Source organism: Cryptomeria japonica, chromosome 11, assembly GCF_030272615.1.
Source record: "Cryptomeria japonica chromosome 11, Sugi_1.0, whole genome shotgun sequence".
NCBI lineage: Eukaryota > Viridiplantae > Streptophyta > Pinopsida > Cupressales > Cupressaceae > Cryptomeria > Cryptomeria japonica.
The window spans coordinates 700,885,563-700,905,517 of record NC_081415.1 but is presented as its reverse complement, the minus strand read 5'-3'; positions in this window follow the sequence as shown (position 1 = coordinate 700,905,517).

Genomic DNA, 19,955 nt, shown 5'->3' with positions numbered 1-19,955 from the left:
AGCTACATTTATGTGCCATTGCAATTGAGGGAGAAACCTAACATTCTTTTTGGGATGCATGCTTCTTTAATTTACTAGGCATTCATTTGGAAAATGGCTGAAAGGGGTAGGCTCTTATTACTCACAATTAGTTACAACTATCATCAGCCTCATAATGTCAGTGGATCATCTTGTGTCAGAGCATTGATGAGTTCTTATCTAAGAAAACACATAGCCGCCCACCATTATGTTATCTGCACATTGCCTTGAATACCTCTCACCATCTTTTCACTTCAAACAAAATCTGATGGGATTTGCACATCTCTATCATTGATTCTTTTGAATATTTTAAAATTTTGGCACCTATGGACCAAGAAGGCCTTCTTTCTAAGCACCTTTCCTTTAGTTGCCATGTCACAGCATTTAAAGTTCGGATGTATTTCCATTATGGTATAGCGACAACCATCCGATCATGGGAAACTAGCATGCCCTTTAACTTTCCTGAGTAATCCACTTAGAAATGGGCCCTACAATTTGTCTTTGATCTATTAAAAACTTAACTGCTACCACTAGCTATCCACTGTAACCGCTTACCTTAACTACTGGCATTAACCACTGTCGCACTTGGCCTGCAGAAGATCATCACCTTCTGACTGAGAAATAACATCTGATATCACGAGGTCACTGCCCCAAAAATATTTTCCATGGGTTACACTTGACTATAGAATCAGATTCCTTGGATCGAGAGCTTTCCAACGATACATGACAAATTTATATTTGGGCAAAAATTAACCCTCAAGCAAATAAATCCCTCTGTATGTTAGTCATTAATTTCTCCTTTCTCACTATGGTCTGAAACTATATTTTAACCTGACTTTCCTGCATAGATCTTGGCCACATGTCACCTCTTGGTTTGCTCATGAGTCCCTCTGGACTCCACCTGTTTGCCACTTGGACCACCACCAAACTTGGGCCTGCCTTAGTTCTTTTTCTACTCCCTACCACGTGGTACATCCTGATACACCTTTGGATCCATCTAGACAACCACCTCAACTACCACCTCACCAGTTGCTATGTCATGGGGGATAACTAATGAGCATCTTCATCTTGTGGTATAGCGATAGCTATAGATCTTCCCTCAACCTGCTTGATTCTTAACCCCTGGGCCGCTTCACCTTTTCCACACATGCTTTGTTGCCAAGTCATAGGGGATATTTGGCGACCATCTTCCCATCGTAACATGGCAACAACCATTGGATCATCTTGCCCGATCATTAGATCTTCTTAACCAGCTAGGAATTTACCTTAGCTGATCTTCTCCCTTCTGCCACATGTCACCACATGTCAGCCACTGATTTGTTCTAAGATCTACCTGCACACCACCTGTCTGTCGGGTCAGCCACACATCAACCTCTTGTTTTCCACCTAACCCACTTGGACTACCAAGTCATCTTTAGTTTTGTTGAATACCATTCTTTTGACCAAACTTTCTCTTTGGCTAGCCATTTTCTTGTCTCATCGAAACCATGGTTTCATCGACACCTTTTAGGTTGATTAAACTAATGCTTTCGGTGAGTCCTTATAGTGATCCATAAAATCCATAGTTTTCTTGGCATTCATTCCAATGACATTCCACCTCTGCTCCACCACATGGTACCTCCTCATTCATTCTGGGATCCTGTCTGGCCACCATCTAACCTACCATGGCCTCATTCGCCACCTTAGTGCCACCAGACCCACCACTTCACTTCGGTCTGTTCGGCATCAGTCTTTCAGCCAAACTTCCTCTTCAGCAAGTCGTTCATATGTCTCATCAAACCCACAATTTCATCGATGCCCTTATTTTATCATCGGGACCAGTTGATATTTATTTGATGTGCCTTTTTTGATGAAAATGAGCTTTCAGTGTAACCATTTAGAGGTTCATCACGGCCAAGGTCTTCTCAACATTCATTTTGATGACATGCTACCTATCCTACCTCATGTCACTAGTAGACCTTCCACCTCATCAGTTGCATGTCACCATGTGGCACCTCATGATTTGCTCAGAATTTACCTCGGCACCACCTGGCCTACCACCTCTTCAGTCACCAAGTCGCGACTATTAACAGTCAAGCACTTTCACATGGCAGTATAGCGATAGTCATTCAATCGGCTCAAACCTGCTTGATTCTTAACCTAAACCGCTCACCCTTTTCAGCACATGCTTTGTCACCAAGTCACGATGATATGTGGCAAGCATCTTTATGTCATGACATAGAGACAGTCATTGGATCTTTTGCAATCACCATTGATTTGCCTAACTTGCTCGCTGGTAATTTTGCCTTTTTGCTGCAAAATTTGGGTGCTTTGAGATGCATGTGAGGGACCCACCAGATTGCTGAGCAACACCTTGTCAAAAGCCTATAAGCTTTGACACTAAGGATGTGTGTGAGTTTTCATTTGAATACAAAAATACTTCCCCCGCAGTCAATGTGGGATAAATAATTGACATGCCTGGCGACTGAAATTGCTTCCTTGAACTATGCAAAGAGGATGGTTCTGGTCTGAGCCTGGACTATACACCCGCCATTGCATTGTTTATAAAACTTTGATGCCTCCCCAAATGCTTGTGAATCTTTATTTGGCTGAACTAGTTGCATTAACTATCGGCCATGGTTCATCGTTGGTGGTATGTCACCATGTCATGATGAATAACCATCGAGCACTTTTATATTGTGGTATAGCGACAACCACGAGATCTAATGAAACCTACTCAATCTTTAGGAAACTTGACAGATACATAGGAAAAGACATAGGACTTAGAAAAAATTAAATTTATCAAAACCCTCCTAGACCTGGACCTAAAAGGGGCCCTCTCTTGACGACACATAAACCCTTCCACTTAAGTGGAAAAAGGTAACAAGAAAAGACCTTTAACAAAAGAAAGAGAAATTTTGAATCTGGAACCTTGAACCAATCTGTAAATGGTTCAAAACTGACATACCACATTCACACTTGCTTATTAAATAACATTACAAAGTCGCGACTCACGTAAGAGAAATGGTTGAACCTTGAACCTTGAACCAATTTGGTTCAAGGGTTCAAGTTCAAAACAAATTACAATAATGTGCTACAAAGGTTTAATTTTTTAAATGTTTTCATAAGAAAGTAAAAAACCCTAAACCCTCAGAACCACAAACTCATAGGCAAAGGTCAAATTCTAAATTTTGACAGACTCCAATAGCTAAAAGGTAAGATTTTCAATATATTTGAAAACAGTGATAATAGTGGCTCTGATTGGGGATGGTTGGATGCAAGACCAACACAAGAATCTAGCAAAAAACTCTGGAATGTAGACCAACAAAACTCTAATAGAAGAAAACCTAAAATATATACAGCCTACCACTACTGTGCATGGACTAAAACAGATCAAGAGAAGTAATATTTCAGGAATTGTCCATGCACTAGAAATTCCTGTACTTCTCCATTCATTCTTTGCAAGAAGTATGAATCATTTCCATTGATATCACAAACAATTAAAGGGCCCATCCATAGTGATTCAAATTTCTTATGCTTACCTTTGTCTTGATCTTTTACATTCCACTGCAACACCATGTCATCAATCTATAACTTTCTTGCACTAGTCCTTTTATCAAAAAGGTACTTTGATTGTAATTGAAGTTTCATGTTCCTTTTATGGGTTGTAGTTCTCATTTCCTCTAGCTCTACTAACTGAATCATTCTTTCTTCCATGGTCTCAGACATTTCTATTTCTTCAATCTGCAAAAATTGGTAAACTAGAAGCAAATTATTCACGGGTAATCTAGCTTTCACTCCATAAACTAGCTTAAAAGGGGATGTACCAATGGCCCTTTTTATAGTCACCCTGTCAGCCCATAAAGATAATCCGAGCTTTTGATCCCAGGACCTTTTATTTTCCTCTAGGATCTTCTTGATGATGTTGAGGAGACTTTTATTACTCGATTCTTCTTGGTCGTTTCCCTGTGGGTGGTATGGTGAAGAGTATGACATAATAATCCCATAATTAGCATATAACTCTGCAAGCTCCTCAGACCTTAAACACATAGTGTTGTCCATGACTATTTTAGCTAGCACACCAAACCTTGTCACTACATTATCCATCAAAAAATTAATGACTACCTTACTAGTGGCTTGTTTGGTAGGTATGGCTTCAATCCACTTGGTGAAATAGTCTATAACCACCAGGATCCATCTGTGACCCCTACTTGATTTTTTTATTATCTCTCCAATAAAATCAATGCCCCATTAAACAAAAGGGGCTTCAACTATAACAAAATTCAAAAGGAAAAGCACAAGCATACCTTAGTTTAGAAGAAAACATTTGACAAGGATCACATTTTTTAACATATTTATGAGCATACTTGAACAAAGTTGGCCAATAATACCCTGCTCTAATTATCCTATGAGCAGTAGTCTTAGTTGAATAGTGGTCTCCACATACCCCATTGTGCATCTCTTTCAGAACCTTCTCAGCTTGGAATTCATCTAGGCAAAGTAGTAACATCCCATCACTGTTCCTCCAATACAAGTCTCCATGAATAAAAACATATTTTTGTGATTTTAATCTTAATGTTATCATTTGGTTGTGTGTCATACCTTCCAGACGTTGTGTGTCATACCTTCCAGACATGAGGCATTCTTCAAGAAGTATACCACATCTAAATACCATTGGTGCCTCTCAATACTAGTGATCAGGACTTCCTCAGTTTCAACATTATTAACATCAACAGTAACTAGATTTGATTCGGCCATCAATTTTGCAAGGCCTAAGCCTCTTACCAGTTTGGTGATCTTGATCTCTAAGTCAAACTCTTGTATTCTAGTTATCCATCTGCATCTCTTTCTAGTTACTTCAGACTGGGACAAAATGTCTCTCACAGTTGCATGTCGTACATAGCCTACAATTCAAGCATTCACCAAATAAGGCCTAAATGATTTTATGGCTTTGACTAGAGCATATGCCCGGTTCTCCATGATTTCATACTTTAACTCAACAGCCTGTAAAGATTTGCTATAGAAAGCAATTGGATGTTCATATCCTTAATCATCCTTTTGAAGCAGAACTACAACTACTGTGTGATAAGAAGCAAAAGAAAATAATGAGAAAGGCTTACTGTAATCAGGGGACTTCAGCATTGGTGCTTCTTGAATAGTCTTCTTAATTTTGTCAAAATCTTGTGCCGCTTCTTCATCCCAAGAAAAATTCACATCTTTTTTAAGTAATTTAATGATAGGCTTAATGATTTCAGCAAAGTTAGCTATAAATCTCCTAACAAAATTCACATTGCTCAAGAAAGATTGAATCCCTTTAACATTCTTTGGCTGAGGTACATTATTTATAACTTTAGTCTTTTTAGGGTCTATTCTAACCCCTTCCTTGGAGACAATATGCCCTAATAATTTTCCTTTAGTCACTACAAAATGACATTTTTTGGGGTTCAAGGATACACCAAACTCTAGAGCCTTGCAAAAAACCTTTTCTAAGTGACCACAGTGATCAACTGCCTTCTTTGAGAAACACATCAAATCATCCTGGTAAACTACCATTATGATGTTGATAAACTCCTTAAAATCCACATCCATTGCTCTCTGAAAAGTAGCTCTAGCATTCTTTGGACCAAATGGCATTCTCACATACACATAAGTCCCCCAAGGGGTAGTAAAAGTAGTCTTAAATTGCTCAGACTCCTTTACCAATACTTGATTGTAACCTAAGAACCAATCCATCATTGACAATAGATCACAACCAGTTACCCTTTGCAACATGGCTTCCATATTTGGGGAAGAATAATTGTCTTTTAAAGAGGCAACATTAAAGTTTCTAAAATCCACACAAAGCCTTATGTCCCCATTCATCTTTCTAACATGGACCAAATTGGATACCCATGAGGAATATCTTATAGGTTTTATAATCCCCCCTTCCCTTAACTTGGTTAATTCTTGTTGCATTTTGATCTCCAAAAGGAGGTTAATAGGTCTTTTCTTCTGTCGAAAAGGCTTAGCATCAGCATGCAAAGGAATTTCATGTTGAAATAAATCTTGTCTATACGCCTTTAGGTCCTCATAGGACCAAACAAAAACATGTTTATACCCTTTTAATAAGTTAATGAGGTTGGTCCTAATATGGGGAGACAGGTTCTTCCCAATATACACCAACTTAGGGAATGCTTTTGTCCCTAAGTTCACCTCATCCAACTCCTCCAACTTTGTAGATGATGCTTGATGTAAGTGACCATCACTGTAACTGAACATACCCTCTGGTTCAACTAGTCCCCTAGGTATTTCATGTGTCTCTAGCTCCACTATGTCACTTCCAAAAATTGTTTCTTGTCCATCCACTACTTCCACCAATGCATTACAATCAATCTTGTGACCTTCATAGTCATCTATACATTATACAAATCTAAGGATGTCTTTGTCATCCTCAAAAACTTGCAAATTGTACACATTATCTGGGATGGCCAATCTGGCTTTTGTCTCAATTATTGAAACTCCAGTCAATGTTACATCATCATTCTTTAATGCAACATTAGCTAAAAAGTCTGCCATAATGTTCCTAGACCTTTCAATCCAATCAATAGAAAATGCATCAAAGTGTTCAATGACATCCCAAACAACATGCTTGTACCTTTTTAACTTGTCATTTTTAGATGCATATCTTGACCTTATCTGAGACACTACAAGTTCAGAGTCTCCATAAACCCTTAACAACTTGATCCCATGTCTTTTAGCAATTTTTAAGCCTAACAATAGAGCTTCATACTCAACTGTGTTTTTTGTACATTGGAATGCTAACTGGAAAAGAATACTTGAAGGTAATACCCGATGGGGAAACAAATAGCACACCCACTCTAGAACCTTCCTTAGAGCAAGCTCTATCAAAGTACATCTACCATAGGCCTTCTTTTTTTGATTCTACCTCATCAACAAGAGGATTACTATTCTTCAACTGAGGCTGAATGGGTTCAATCCTGAAGTTATCAAGATCCACATCAATCATGCAATTAAGCATGTTTGGGTCTATTTTTTCAATAAGGGCACATGGTTCTCTATACAATTTTATAGAATTCTCATTCACTGGGATAGTTGCATATGATAAATCTAGTTGAAGATGTCCTCCAACAACAGCAACCCACTATCTAGATGGAAGCATTCCATAATGGGGCTTGGTATCTGTAACTATTACATCCATTTTCTAAGTAGCTTTAGGGAATGATGCTACTTTTACTTCTACATCTTTCATAGTACCCACAATAGGCACTTCTCTATTATCCATGGCATAACACCTCCCATATGAAGTTTGTACTAACAAACCTAGTTCTTTCATAACCCCATAAGGCATTACATTAGCAGCTGCACCAAAATCTATCATGCAATTTTTTATCAATTTGTTATTTACTAACAGTGTGACATAAAAGGGATCTATCTGAGATGGTTCCTGATTAATAGTGGTGCCCACATAAACTTCTGGGATTCCTTGTTCTTGATCCTTCTCATCTTTTGCATTTCCCTTTTTAGAAGAAGCAACTACATCTGATATACTTGAAATCAAAGAAAAGGCAGCCTCTCTATGTTGTTTTATTTTTAGCAGCTCTATCAAAGGTACTGAAACCTTCATCTGTGTTAAAGCATGAGTCATATCAAAAATAGTGTTAACATTAGACTCAACATGTGCTTTAACCTTTTTTGCCTTCTGGTGACTTGTTCTCTTGTCACCAGTGGTCTCTACCTTATTTCTAGTTGTATCAGCAATATCAGATTTCGCTGAACTTCTTGATTGATCACCTTTAGCCTAACTATGCTTGTCAAAACTTTTGTTCTTAGTGGACCTCTTAGAAGAAGTTTCTTTAAAAAACAAAGAATCATGCATACCTTGACTTCCATCATATTTTTCACTTCTTAGATTATAATTATGCTTAGCTTTAGCTATTGCAACCTTAGTGAGATTCTTGACTTCCTCCTCACTAGGCCTTCTAAGATGAACCTCTTGATCTTCTATTGTGACTACATTCAAGGTGGGATGCCAATAAATTGTCAATTTCCCTTGGTAGTTTGCATTTCTTTTTGAGACATCGGATTCACTTTCTTCATCCTCTAAAGACTCACACTTAGTTTCGACACTATACTCAAACATATTAACTGCAGGTTTATCCTCACTTCTCATGGATTTATTTAAAGCTTGAGCCACAACACACTGATAGGGGGAATGTGGCCCATCATATGCCATACACCAAGGGGCATTTTCCATATTGTGTACATTTCATCCCTTTAAAGGATTAGGGGTGTTCTAATTTTGTGTGTCTTTTGATCTATCTTGCATAGATTTGCCATCTTTCCATGCAGTGTTATATGGCATATCATACAATCTAGCAGGTTTGTCTTGCCAGTTGCAGTGAGGCCTCTCATGTTTACTTACTTTAGTAGTAATATCCTTGATAGAAGTCATTAATTTCTCTATCTTATCCTCTTCTTTAGAGGGTTTATTTTGTTGTGGTTTTTGTTCCTACCACAATCTTCCATCAGTCCTTCTTCCCATTTTACCTGATGATTTTCTATTACTCTCTACATTGATTGCAATTCTGAAAGCATCTCTGAAAGTTCTTATCTCTGAGAATGTAAGCCATCTTAGGATCAAAGGCATTGTAATACATGGTTAGACATACATTCTCATCTAGCCTCATACATTGAAGGAGCCTATGCATAGCCTTTTGAAACCATGTATTAAAATTTGTAATAGCTTCATTATCAGACTTCCTGATATTGTTAAATTTGTTGAGCATGAAGCTCACATTTGTCTTATCTCCATATTTCTCTGTAAAGCAATTCTTGAATTCCTCCCAGAGCTAATATTGTCTATAGGTAACCCTCTATACCAATCTCTAGCATCTTCAATCAAAGAATGAACAAACAATTTCATGATGACATCCTCATGTGCAACTTCATAGTCGTTAATCATGTCACCAAAATATTTTAGATGCTCTTCAGCACTAATAGCATTGTTCCTAGTAAACTTCTGGAGTTTATCGCTCATTTCAGTAGGGACATGGTCTGGATATCCTAGAATTCCATTAAAATACAATGGCCTATACAGTTCAACATTTATCGGTCTCCTTTGAAACTGATTTCCAATAAAGTTGTTTCTAGTATTCACCCTTAGGCCTGAACCACCAGCTATAAGAGTTTGATGACTTTAATTATGGGATGGTCCATGACTGGTTTGATTTGCTAGAATTGCACTTAAGGGAATAGAAAAATTATTTAGGGCAGCATTTTTTTGCATCATTGGTTGAGTATTCAACAAAGAGGTAGAAGTATGTTACGATGTAGGATTACAATGATCTACAAGTGGGAAAGTTATAGGAGGGTCTTTTAAGTAGCGTATCTTTCTTATGAACTCAACATTAAGTGCTTCTATTTCAGCCTTTTCTAACTCCCTTTGCAAGTCTTCATTTTCTTTCCTTATCATTTCTACCTCAATCTCATGTAGCGTCATTCCCTAGGGTCCTTCTGTACTTCTTGACACTAGACCCACAGATTTATTCTCCACTACTCTCTGCTTCCCTTTGTCAATAACAGGTTTGGCAAGTTGGGGATCATTGTGGACCTCCCTACTAGGTTGTGATACAACTTTAGGTGCAGAAACAATCTTTGGATCAAGGATTTCTCTAATAACATGACCCTACTCTTTAGTCCTAGGTTCTACTAGAGCAAACAACTCAAGCTCTGCAATCTATCTTAATAACCTATCTCTTTCAATGAGTTTGGCTTTGGTTTCATTCTCCTTTTCCTTTTCTTTCTTTTTTCTTATGGAAATCAATTGATGTACTCTTTGATTTAGTACCTCAATCTCCTGAGACACTTCATCTTGGTCTAACAAGGTTTCCTCTAAATCAGACACATTTAGATGCTCCATACCAATTAGGATGATATTGTCTTCCATAGTTTTGGGAATGGAACTAGCTCTATTACTTGTACTAAGCCTATCTTTCCCAGAAATTCTGGTATCGGAAAATCTTTGGTGAAAGGTTTAGATATCATCATTAGTGCCAAATAGGCCAGCATGAAAACCCATAATATCATGGTCAGAGTTATGAGAAGAGGCATTGGACTTTTCATATACAGGATGCTCAGATGACTTACCTATTTGATTACTCCTCTGTTTCCATGACTAATTTGACTGCTCAGGAATAACAGTTCCTCTCCGACCCTTCTTGACTGGTTCAGGTAACCCTTCATGCAACTTCTCTTGAGGTTTTTTCTTCATATAAGACCTAGTATTCCTTCTCCTATTCATCTTGCTAACCTTGTGAAGTGACTGTGATTTTTTCTAAAATAACACTATTTTTTTTTTTTAACTTATGAATCGCCACCCAATAACTTGGGAATAAGATATATAGTTTAACACAATGAATCACTTACAAGACAATTAAGAATGAAACTATTGATCTTTAGAAAAGAACATAAAAGTGTTGTAAGATGCTATGAGATAGATGAAGGATTTTCTTTAGAAAGATAAGCTCAATAATTTTTAGACTGAAACCAAGGGAACCTGATCTCAACACTTTTATGCAATAAAGACACAGATCTACAGTATAAGACTTATCTTATTTGACTTTCCCTAGTAGAGTCACCAATTTTGTTATGGTGACTTAGAAGGGAAAACTCACTTACAATCTAATTCAACAATCTATACCAGAGATTTTTAGATTACTCCCCAACAAAGTCGCCAATATTATTGTTCTCCATTTTGAAAACTTATGTTTCTTCTCTTTAAAAGTGAAAACTACTGCCTCTATACTACAAAGGAAGAGAACAACAAAATTTTGAAATAAAGAAAACAATATGAGGTTCCATATTTAGGAAACCTCCTACACTTTAAGCTTATGAAAGCTTGGGCAGATGAACCCTTTTAAGACTATTTTCGCACAAAAATATTAAATGGTTTGCAAAAAACCAGTGTAAATTCCTGCAAACTTTCCTTTCTGACTAGTATAACTAAAACATAAATTCAAAGTTAATTTTTTCTTTTGAAAATGATCACAAAATGCACCCAGAAGCCCAACAGGTAAACCAGTGCCTTATTTGGGCAATAGAGTCATCTACAACAAACTATAGCTTGACAAAAGAAACTTGTACACAAATCACAAGTTCTTGGTCTATTAACTCTGAGTATGCCTGACATATACAGAGTCCTAATCTGAACCAGACTTCATCATCAAATCCATACCAAAAGTACTGATATCAATGACTTTGTTTAATTTATATTTATATTTTCCTCCTTGAGAAAAATAATAAAAACAACTTCATTAGATGCCTAGCAGATCATTCAAATAAGCGATCCTTGATTACTTAAATGGAATGAATGCCAGTACAATGACACAAATACAATACAAATCTGAATTTAAATTCTCTAGACTATATATTTCATTCCTCTATCAAAAGGTTACAAGTACTTCATGTCTGACTCAGAAATTGCTAAGAAAAAGGCCTGCATTGATTTTGCCAGAGTTTAGCTACAAAATTTGTGTCCCCTTTTCTAGGTAGCCTTGGTATCCTTTTATAAAATCAGGATGCAACAAGCTTTAGACCACCTAGAAGAAAAAATCATACCCTAACAATCATTTACTCAAAAAGTTACATTTTTGTGCCATTGCAATTAAGGGAGAAACCTAACATTCTTTGTGGGATGCGTGCTTCATTAATTTATTGGGCATTCATTTGGAAAATGGCCGAAAGGGGTAGGCTCTTATTACCCACAATCAGTTACAACCACCATCAGCCTCATAATGTCGGTGGATCATCTCACACCAGAGCATTGATGAGTTCTTATCTAAGAAAACACATAGCTGTGCACCATTACGTTCTCTACACATCGCCTTGAATACTTCTAAATAGCTTTTCACTTTGAACAAAATTTGATGGGATTCACACATCTCTGCCATTGATTCTTTTGAATATTTTAAAATTTTGGTGCCAATGGACCAGGAAGGCCTTCTATTTGAGCACCTTTCCTTTAGTCACAATGTCATGGCATTTAAATTTTAGATGTATTTCCATTGTGATATAGCGACAGCCATCCAATCATGGGAAACTAGCATGCCCTTTAACTTTCCTGAGTAATCCACTTAGAAACGGACCCCACCACTTGGTCTCTGATCTATTAAAAACTTAACTGCTACCACTAGCTTTCCACTGTAACTCCTTACCTTAACTATTGGCATTAACCGGTGTCGCACTTGGCCTATAGAAGATCATCACCTTCTAACTGAGAAATAACATCTAAGATCCCAAGGTCACTGCCCCAAAAATATTTGTCATGGGTTATACTTGACTGCATAATCAGATTCCTTGGATCGAGGGCTTTCCAATGATACATGACAAATCCATATTTGGGCAAAAATTAACCCTCAAGCAAATAAATCCCTCTGTACGTCAGTCATTAATTTCTCCTTTCTCACTATAGTCTGAAACTATATTTTAACCTAACTTTCCTGCACAGATCTTGGCCACATGTCACCTCCTGGTTCACTCGTGAGTCCCTCTAGACTCCACCTGTTCACCACTTGGACTGCCACCGAACTTGGGCCTGCCTTGGTTCTTCTTCTACTCCCTACCATGTGGTACACCCTGATATGCCTTTGGATCCATCTAGATAGCCACCTCAGTTGCCACCTCACCAGTCACTATGTCGTGAGGGATAACCAACGAGTATCTTCATCTTGTGGTATAGCAACAGTCGTAGATCTTCCCTCAATCTACTCAATTCTTAATGGTTGGGTCGCTTCACCTTTTCCGCACATGCTTTGTCGCCAAGTCGCATGGGATATTTGTTGATCATCTTCCCATCGCGACATGGCGGCAACCGTTGGATCATCTCACCCGGTCGTCAGATCTTCTTAACCTGCTAGGACTTTACCTTTGTTTATCTTCTCCCTTCTCTCACGTGTCACCACATGTCAGCCACTGATTCATTCTGAGATCTACCTGGGCACCACCTATCTGTCGGATCTGCCACGTGTTAACCTCTAGTTTGCCACCTAACCCACCTGGACCACCAAGTCATCTTTGGTTCTATTAAATACCATTATTTCGGCCAAACTTCCTCTTCGGCTAGCCATTTTCTTATCTCATCAAAACCATGGTTTCATCGACACCTTTTATGGTGATGAAACTGATGCCTTCGGTGAGTCCTTATAGTGATCCATCAAAGCCATGGTTTTCTCAACATTCATTTCGATGGCATGCCACCTCTACTCCACCATGTGGCACCTCCTCATTCCTTCTAGGATCCCAGCTAGCCACCATCTAACCTTTCGTGGCCTCATCTACCACCTCAGTGCCATTAGACCCACCACTTCACTTTGGTCTGTTTGGCATCAATCTTTTAGCCAAACTTCCTCTTCGGCAAGCCGTTCATATGTCTCATCAAACTCATAGTTTCATCAATGCCCTTATTTTATTGGCAGGACCAATTGATATTTCTTCGATGTTCCTTTGTTGATGAAAATGAGCTTCTGGTGAAACCATTTAGAGGTTCATCGTAGCCAAGGTCTGCTCGACATTCATTTTGATGACATGCCACCTGTTCTGCCTCGTGTCACCACTGGACCTTCCACCTCATTAGCTACCTGTCACCACATGGCACCTCATGATTTTCTCAGAGTTTACCTCAGTGCCACCTAGCCTACCACCTCTTTAGTTGCCAAGTTGTGACTATTAATAGTTAAGCACTTTCACATGGCAGTATAGTGATAGACGTTCGATTGGATCAAACCTGCTCGATCCTTAACCTAAACTGCTCACCCTTTTCAGCACGTGCTTTGTCGCCAAGTCACAATGATATCTGGGGAGCATCTTTATGTCACGACATAGCGATAACTGTTGGATCTTTTGCGATCACCGTTGATCTACTTGACTTGCTCACTGGTAATTTCCTCCTTTCCACTGCAAAATTTGGGCGCTTTGAGATGCACACGGGGGGCCCACCAGATTGTTGAGTGGTGCCTTGTCAAAAGCCTGTCAGCTTTGACACTAAGGATGTGTATGAATTTTCATTTTAACACAAAAATACTCCTCCCTATGGTCAATGTGGGATAAATAATTGACATGCCTGGTGACTGAAATTGCTTCCTCAGACTATGCAGAGAGGATGGTTTTGGTTTGGGCCTGGACTATACACCTGCCATTGCATTGTTTATAAAACTTTGATGCCTCCCCAAATGCATGTGAATATTTATTTGCCTGAACTACTTGCATTAACTATCGGTCATGGTTCATCACTAGTGGTTTGTCACCATGTTGTGGTGAATAACCATCGAGCACTTTTATGTTGCAGTATAGCAACAACAACGAGATGTAAAGAAACTTGATCGATCTTTCAAAACCCGACAGATGCATAGGAAGTGACATAGGACTTAGAAAAAATTAAAATTTATCAGAACCCGCCCAGGCCTAGACCTAAAAGGGCCCCTCTCTTGATGACTCACAGACCCTTCCACTTAAGTGGAAAAAGGTAACGAGCAAAGACCTTTAACAAAAGAAAGCGAAATTTTGAATCTTGAACCTTGAACTGATTTGTAAATAGTTCAAAACTGACATAACACATTCACACTTTCTTATTAAATAGCATTACAAAGTCATGACTCACGCAAGAGAAACAGTTGAACCCTAAACCTTGAACTGATTTGGTTGAAGGGTTCAAGTTCAAAATGAATTACAATAATGCACTACAAAGGTTTAATTTTTTAATTTTTTTCATGAAAAAGTAAAAAATCCTAAACCCTCATAACCACAAACTTGTAGGAAAAGGTCAAATTTTGAATTTTGACAGACTCCAATAGCTAAAAGGCAAGATTTTCAACATATTTGATAATAGTGATAACAGACTTAATCTAATTATAGCGAATATCTTTCAGATTGTACATAACCTGTTACAGGCTTCTAGATAGAATTTTTGAATTCTTTGATTCTTTTTTACAACCTTTGTCATTGATGTCAAAGGGGGAGTGATAGAGAAAAGGAAAAGGTATACTGAAGGAGATCATTTGCTCAGGGGGAGCACTTTTGATTTTGACAATTTTGGTTTTTGGTTTTTCTCACGAGTGTTGCCATCAATACCAAAGGGGGAGATTGTTGGCTTTACACACTCAGATGAGAATATTTGATGTTTTTCATTGATGACAACCAATTGGTAACAAGGTTCTACAGGATTCTATTGATTATATCGGCAATAGAATTTGCATACTGGCACTAGTAGCTACACAAAGTTCATTCACACCGACATCCAGTTTACACCAGCAATGAATCATACTGGCACCCAGGCTGACATAAGATAAAGTTTTTTTTATGAAAATTATATTGTAATGTGATTAATTATTTGTAGCCGACATGATGTATTGTAAAGACTCATATATGTATGAGATCTTGTAGGTCACTTTGTAGGAGATGAGTATGTAATTAGCTAATGAATATGAGAGCGAATATCTGTATATACATTTTGATGTAAGTATTTTATGAGCAAATGAAAGCAGACCAAAGCAAGGTTTATGGCAGAGGTATTTGAGAGAGCTTAAACCATTACTAAATCCAGCATTGTAGATGCTATTTTGAGCAGTACATTGTAATTGGATTTAATCATCCAATTTTGTAGTCAGTGGGACTCTAGTTTTGTTATTGAGCAGTGAGCTCTAGGCTGTTGGCCTTCTTGCATGTGCAGGCCCCTATTGTATAAGTAATATTTATTCATATTGGCTAGTGAGTAAATATTGTGGGTCACAAATCCCACTGAGGTTTTTCCCCTATCGGGTTTCCTTGCCAAAATATCTTTTGTTATGGTGTGCATTGATATTGTCTCTCTTCTTTCTCTTTACTGTATTATTACTTGTTTACTGGTATATTAATCTAGGTTATAAAGTTGTAAACAAGTTTAAATATTTTGTTAACTAGTTAGACACTGATTCACCCCCCCTCTCTTAGTGTCTCTAGGACTGATCAAGTATTTAACAGACACAAGTCAAACATGTGTAGAGTAGTAATAAATAACTTTCAGAACAAAAGATGTTATGCCTTTGTAATGTTTGGACATATCTCTAATCAGTGTAGGACAAGACAGGACCAAATAAACTTCAGACCTATGAAGAATAATATTGTTTGCAGAGCATGCAACAAAACCGGTCATATTGCAAAATTCTATAGAAGAAAAACTAGTGCTCCGGTTCACAAGAATAAATTAGATGAGAAGGGAAAAGAAAAGGTTGGTGAGATCAGAGATCAGCATAAGAAGATGTGGGTAAAGAAGGATGAATCTAAGGCAGATAATGGATATGTACATGAATTCGATGCATAATCTTCATCTAGTAACTAGGGCTTTTGGCCTTAGGGGGAGGCAAATGAATGAAAATCTCATAGTACCCCTTGATGAGATCTGTGGTTGATGCATTACAAATGGAATTTGATATCCAAAACTTAGATGGTTGATTTTGGCATCCGGTAGCACAACAGGGCATCCGATTGGATATTTGAGGTGCATTTATTTCAAAATAAAATTAGGGTTTGCAAAGTTAAAAGGGAAAATATGAGAATCATTCTTTACTTTCTGAATAGTGTTTTCGAGCTAAAGAACAAGGTGATCAAAGTTTCCAAGTGATTAAAGAACTAAAAGCAATCTGACGAAGTGATCTAGGGCATCCGACAGTTGGTTAAGGTATTTATCGAAGGGAATTTTTTTTGTCTAATTTTCTGAGATTTTAAAATTGCATCTGCATCTTCCATTGCTACTCCACTGGTGGTTGAGGTTAAGGAAAGGACCCATCTTGTATTTAAGAAACACCCCTACAATTTCATGGAGGATGACTCGATTGGAGCATTTTCCTTCATTCTGCATGGAATCTTGCATGTCGATGATGTTTGAGCTTACATTCAGTATGAAATTGAAGAAACCATCTCGGAAGACATCTTGGACCTATACACTGATAGAATCATGGATGAAATCGGCAATCCTAAGCTAGAATTTTCTCAACTAAAAAGAAAGGGTTTCACCCAATTTATGAACTTTCTGACTTTTGATGAGAAGGAGTGGGTAAGATATGTGTTGAATGTAAATTTCTAATGCCAAGAGTTAGTAAGAAGAGAGGGGGGGGTGAATCATACAAACTTAATCTTTAATATATTCAATAGATTCAACCTTGGTAGCTTATACTTCATAATACATAACCAAAACTATAAAACATTCAAACTCATGAACAAATAACATCACAACACATATAACACCAGATTTAATGTGGAAACCCAAATAGGAAAAAACTACTATGGGATTTCAGACCCACTAAGAAATATACCCTTCTAGAGTATGCTCGGTTAAAAGCAAATCCTGTTAAAGATTACAAACATATTGCTAGATGTGACCCAGTTAAGGGATTTCCCTTAGACTTGTTAGTCTTGCACTTTGTTAGAAGTGACCTTGTCAAAGGATTTCAAACACTCATTTAGAATGTTACCTTCCTAGAGGGTTTACAAATAAGACTGTTAGGTCCACTTGGTTAAGAGATTTCCTGTTACTTACAAAACAAATAACAGTAATAAATTATATCTGCAACTTCACATCTGAAATGCTAAAGCAGATTCTATTTGCTCAAAACAATCTTGTCATAAGACTTATCTAGTCCCTTGTTGGGCTTCTCAATCTGTTCTTCAATCAGATCTTCAAGCTTCTGAGCTCAGTAAACAATCCTATAGCATCACTATGCATACATTTTCCCGCATGCATTGTTTATCAACAATTCCTTATTTATAAATAATTTCTAACCACTTAATCTCCTTGATCACATTTCCCATGATCAATACTAGCCATCAAATCATTAAACTGGACTAGGTTCAATGAATCCTTTGATCTAAAAACATTTTACCTCACCTTGGAACTTGCATTCCTTCCTAGGAACTTGTGCTAGGTTATTGTGGTTCAATATGTGCTGTAGATTTTCCTCTTGATTTTTCATTGTCGTAGATCCTTAACAAACTTATTGCGCTATATACTAATCATTTATTCATCTTTAGCTCATCGGCATCCTTCATTAAATAATGCTTTTATCCATCCAATGTGATCTATTATAAATCGGTTGTTACTCGGTTAATACTGAACTTCACTTGGTAGACGTTCTGCCTTCTTTAACCGATATCGATAACCTTAGGGTTTACTGACTAGGTACCTTAGGGTTTACCGGCTAGGTTCCTTGCTCAGTGACATAATATAGTATTAAACTTATAATCAACAACATATGTAGGATATCAAAACAATCAAAACAACATGATCTCATCATTGTCTAACTCGGTAATAGTTGCCCATTGAATAACTTATTTATCCCCTTTATTATCACATTCTTTCTGTGTCACTTACCGACCTCCTAGTACTCATCAACACATACTTCTCAAGATATGGCAACATCATATTATATCAGAAAATCAATTTCTTGACATCAATGACAAAACAATATTATTAATACAATAATCATCCTTCTTCAGTTATATCAATAATCTCCAACAACCTTCTCAATATCCTTATTGAAATTCCAACAATCTCCTTTCTATTGTAATGCCAACAATCTCCCCCTTTGGCATTTATGGCAAAACCAACTTTAAGTGGCAATACCAACTTGATTTGTTCCAACTGATTTGGATTCAGATTGTTGTTAGACTTTTCTTGAAGTCTTCTCCCCTTGTCATTAGTCTTCGGATGTTTTCTTTATTTAGTCTTCTCCGCCTTTGACAATAATGCCAAAAAGAAAAAAAACTAATTCATGATTTCTTCCCTTGTGAAGTGATTTTTCTTGTTGTGTTACACATGTATCAACTCAGTCTCGGTCAGAGCAGCTTGTCTCTATTCACTATTTCCTACACACCTTTAGAAAACCTCCTAAAGTGCGTAAATCAACATAAATCCACAAATAATATTCTATAGAGTCATCAAATTGATGCTTTCATTGAACTTTGTCAGTGAGTAGAGGATAGGGGTAGGACCCCTAACTTGCTTCTGAGATACTCAAAAGTGTCCCTTGGCAGTGGCTTTGTGAAGATGTCTGCTATTTGCTCCTTTGAATTGATATATTCCATCACAACTTTCTTCTCATGAACTTCTTCTATGAGATAATGATACTTTATAGAGATATGCTTAGTCTTAGAGTGCATTACTGGATTCTTTGAAATGTTAATGGCACTAGTATTATCATAGAATATAGTCACTAGCTCAGTAACTTTCTCATTTATACCTTCCAATAGTTGCTTTGTCCATGCTACATTTTTGTACAATTCAATGCTACAGCGACATATTTAGCTTCAGCTGTTGACTATGAAATGCATCCTTGTTTCTTGCTAAGCCAACTTACTAGTCTATCTCCCAAGAAGAAAGCTCCACCACTTGTTCTTTTCCTATCATCAATGTTTCCTACCCAATCAGCATCAATATAAACTTTTAAATCAAAATCATTCCTCTTTTCATATACTAAGCCATAATCTTCAGTGCCTCTCAGGTATCTGAAAATTCTCTTGATTGCTGTCATATGGGTTTCTTTGGGCTCTGCAGAAAATCTTGCAACTATTCCTACTGCATGTAATATATATGGCCTGTTGTGAACAACATATTGCAACTTTCCAATTATAGATCAGTAAATTTTCTCATCAATGGATGTAGATTTATCATTCTTTGATAGTTTACAGTTAGTAGTCATAGGAGTACTTACAGGTTTAGAATCCTCCATTCCAAATTTCTTCAAGATTTCCTTTATGTACTTGGATTGAGTAATGAAAATCTCATCTTTCATTTGTAGTATTTGTAAACCTATAAAATACTTTATCTCACCAATTAATGACATCTCAAATTCTTTGCACATTTCATTTCCAAAGTTCTTGCATAGAGAATAATTTCCACAAAAAATAATATCATCAACAAATATGGCTAAGAT